Consider the following 4,681-nt stretch of genomic DNA (forward strand, 5'->3'; position numbering starts at 1 on the left):
TTTTATTTGCAGGAAAGGTGACACAATTTTCTTTTTATGGTGGTCTCATTCTTTACCTTTCCAATGACCTCAGAGATGTGGGTGCCTCAAATATTTCAGTGCTAGATTGTTTGTGAACTAGAGATTAATCAGTCTTGAAAAGGAAGCAGAATTTTTTTCTTTTTTTTCTTTTTTTTGGTGGAAAAGTGCCAGGTAGCATTTCAGAGTTGGCCATGTTGATATTTGCAAAGTGTTTCATCAAAAAAAATTGCAACTATTGACAGAAACTTAGACATCTAACAATATAACCTAGCTAATTATATATTCGTTCCTTTCAAATGATTTCTCCAAAACAAAAGAAGGAAAGGTTAGAAAAGCAAGAATGAAGGTCACTGTTCCATGAAATTTTTTGTAACTTATGATGCTAATTGTAAAAATGTGCTTCCTAAATAATATGGAAAAAATTGCTAATCAAAAAATTATGCCTATCTCGATTTTCTGAAAAATTTGTGTGAAGATGTGATATATTCAGACATAATGCACAAGGGGTTTAACTATACTTGAAAATTCAAAGTACTCTGGGATATTACTTTACTTTTAACTCTCCTGAGTAGAATCATTTGCATATTTCTTTAAAGTATTTCTGCTCTAGATATGCCAGTCTTGTAAACGATCACATGGACCAAGCTGAATGACAGTCAGAAAGTGAAACAACACAGACAAAATAAATGCCAATACACAGGAAAAAAAAAAAAAAAAAGAGGTCAAGAACTAAGACAGCTGAGTTTGGAAGTCTCAGATGATTAGAAAAAAGTTATTTTTTCTATATTTTCCTAGTCAAATATATAATTCTCTTTGGTTAATACTGGGGAGGACATGTGTTGTTGCATTTAGAGGTCTCCAAGGGGCTCTGAGAAACATCACATCCCCTCTGCAGATTGCTCAAGTGCTCCCAGGCAGTAATGGGAACAATGTTCCCAAAGCTACTCTTGGACATCAGATGCCTGTTTGATTGGGCAGAGTCAATGGTTTGTACTTTTCCTTCAGTCAATATACTGGAAGCCACTCGCTTTCTAACTCCTTCCCCTCTTCTCAAACACATAAGTTCCCTACCAGTTGACAGTATTTCCAAACATTTTTAGAATGTTCATTGTGTCCTATGATTAAGAGAGCATTTTATTCTAACATACAATTAAAAAAAATAGTTTCTATTGTTTTAAACAACTTTTGTATGTTTCAGGAAGCTACCCTGTAGTGTATCTAATGGGATAAGTCCTAATACTCAAATGTAGTTCAAAACTCACTTTGACATATTATTAAGGTTCATTAATATAACTTAACTTCTAAGTAAATATTCAAGTTTCCTATCCCTTTATTAAAATTATGTATTGTGTTTTCAGTGCATCCCATTTGATTCTGTAGTCATTTCACCTATTTTACAATCTAGAAATTTAGACAGAAAAACATTTTAGATTGCAAGTTCAAAAGAAAATGTACTTCTGAATGATTCTAAAATTTCTTTGAAAAGGCAAAAGAAATAGAACAGCAGAAATAAAGTTAGAAACAATCAAGTATGAAGAATGACATGATTTGATTGTAGAACTTAACATAATGCTGCAGTAATCAAGACGTTGCGCTATTGATGAAAAGATAGACACATAGATCAATGGAACAAAAGAGAGTCCAGAAATAGACCTGCACAAATATGGCAAATTGATTTCTGACAAAGGTGCAAAGGCAATTCAGTAGATAATGGTGACTTTTTTCAATAAATGATGTAGGAACAATTGGGCAACTTTATGCAAAAAAAGAAAAAAAAAGAAAAAAGAAAAAAAAAAGAGCCTCAACCTAAAGCTTTTCTATATATAAAAAGTAACCAAAAATGAATCAGGTTTAAATATATAATTATATAAAATTACAAAAGAAAACACAGCAGAAAAATAATCACCATAATAGGGACTTAGAAACAGGGTTCTTAGAGATGACACAAAAGATATTCCACTTTAAAAAAAGCATAGATTATTTAGACTTGACCAAAAGTAGTATCTTTTGCTCCATTAAAGGCACTATTGGGAAAATTAAAGCACAGACCAGGAAATAAATTTGGAAAACATGTAACTGATCAAAAACTTGTATTCAGAATATACTAAGAAATATACCACACTTATTTTTATTTATTGTTAGAAAATAAACAACCTGATTAAAAATGGGCAAAAGGCTTGAATGGACACATCATAAAAAAGTGTATGCAGATGGAAAAACATGAAGAGATGTTCAACATCAGAACATCAGTTAAATATCATTGAGGAACTGCGATGATATTGCACTACACACTTATTGAAGAAGAAGGAGGAGAAAAAGGAAGAGGAGAAGGAGAAGGAGAAGGATGACAGCAATCAAAACTGATAGCACCAAATGCTGATGAGGATGAGGAGCAATTGGAACTCTCATAATTTGTTTCTAGTAATGCAAAATTGTGTGGGTATGCTTAAAAATAGTTTACTAGTCATACACCATATGACCTGGAAATCACACACTTAGGTATTACCTCAGTAAAATATAAACTTATGTTCACACAAAAATACATACACAGATATTTTTATTAACTATTCATAATTACCAAAGTCTGAAAACCACTGAAATATCCTTCATTAAATAACATGAAAAGAAAAAAGTGTGGTATATTCATATCATATAAGCAAACAAAAGAATGAATTATTGATTCAACAAGTAACACATACCTAAATTATTGCCCCAAGTTATCATCTTTTAAAAAACAGTCTCTGGTCTGTGGATGTAGCTCAGTGGTGGAGCATTTGCCTAGCATATGTGAGGCCCTGGGTTTGATCGTCAGTACCACATAAGAATAAATAAAATAAAGGTATAAAAAATATATTAACATCAATCTCAAAAGGTTACACATTGTATAATTTTATTAATATTCCAGAAAAGATAAAATTATAGTGCAGATCAATGATTTTCTGGGACTAGATATATGGAAGTATATGATTACAAAGGGATAGTACAAGGGAGTTTTAGGAGTAATGGAAATATTATGTCTCATATGCAAATTAATAATATATTTTATACATTTTGAACATATTATACTAAATGTTTGTCATTTCTGTTATTATTATGGTACTAGGGATTAAAGCCAGGGTCTCTTTCTTGCTAAGCAAGCTCTGTAGAACTGAGCTCTATCTCCAGCTCCACATATTATATAAAATATGTAGTGGTAGTGTTAGCATGATTGCATAAATATATGAAAATTATATAATTCTTACAACAAAAAATACACTTTGCTCTATGCTAATTTTTAAAAATAATGTATAAGTTTCAAAGATTGGGGAATATCCATTATTCATTATGAGAATATTCATTATTTCACATGGTCAGCAACAAATAACTTAATGATAGAGATGAAAGAGAAGTCGCACAACCAGCATGCTTCTAAACAACACTTTACTGTTTTCCATTCATGATTTTGGTTAGTTATACTCCTTTGGAAATGTGTGGTTAAAAAAAAATAAAGTGATTTTGTTTATAAAAATATTTCTCATTCTGTTCAGGGATAAAGGAAAGAGATAATAGGATATGTTGTGTGTTGGCATAGATCAAAAATTGATAAATAAATCCTATCGTTGATGACCACCACTGGATGATCATTAAAATCAACTTGAAGCTTACCTCCTTTCACACTCTACTATTACAGAACTGTAGTAAAACATGAGCAGCACTCAGGCAAAGCAAATCTCCCATCCTTTTGTCTCTTTGCTCAAAATTAAAGCAATAAAAATGACAGCCAAAGCAGTGACAAATCATTTCTCTTCCTTTTTATACAGGTGTATTATATTCCAGTTCATATGGAATAGACAAGAAGTTGTCATTAGCAAAAGAAACTACAGGTCACTGAGAAATAACTTTCTATGTAAAATGGCGTTACCAAACAGTATGACAGAACTATTAATGAATAATTTATGAAATCGTCCTGTTTCTATGTATAATTTAGCCATTATCAAAGACTTCAAGTATTAAAAAATGGAAAAAATGGATATTGAATTTAGTCTTATCTACTTCTAAAAATTCCTCAGAATTATTCATAGGGTAATTGATCATGCATGGCTGTGTGCTGTTTTCTTTCCTATCTTGAGCTTGACATTTCAAACATTTTTGATATGAGAGCAGGAATTGTAGCCTTGTCCTTCTTCACATGGCCTTCAGTACTTGATAGAGTATAATTCATTACCTTCTTAAATGTTTGTTATTACTTATATTTCATACGATTGCTAATAATCAATAATTAATAGAGCCAGCATCATGAATATTATTTTGGGGTGAATAATTCTTTATTTTATTATATTTTAAACTTGTTTTTAACAAAAAGCATACCATGTGATGTTTATATATATATATATATATATATATATAATGATTAAGTCAGGTTAAATATATTTATCTCTGCAAACATTTATTCTTTCTTCAAGGTGAAAATAGTCAAATTACTTTTTTCTAAACTTTTGAAGTATATATTCTCATCTATAGTCACAATACAATAGCATGCCAGAACTTGCTCCTATCTAAGGGTAAGGTAGTACTTATTGATCAACTGTTCCCTCCCCCTATTCCATTCCAGTATCCCTGCCTCTCATACCACCATTCTACCCTCAACTTTTATGAGGCCAGATTTTTCAGATTCCACATA

This window comes from Ictidomys tridecemlineatus, chromosome 5, assembly GCF_052094955.1.
Source record: "Ictidomys tridecemlineatus isolate mIctTri1 chromosome 5, mIctTri1.hap1, whole genome shotgun sequence".
Classification (NCBI taxonomy): Eukaryota; Metazoa; Chordata; class Mammalia; order Rodentia; family Sciuridae; genus Ictidomys; species Ictidomys tridecemlineatus.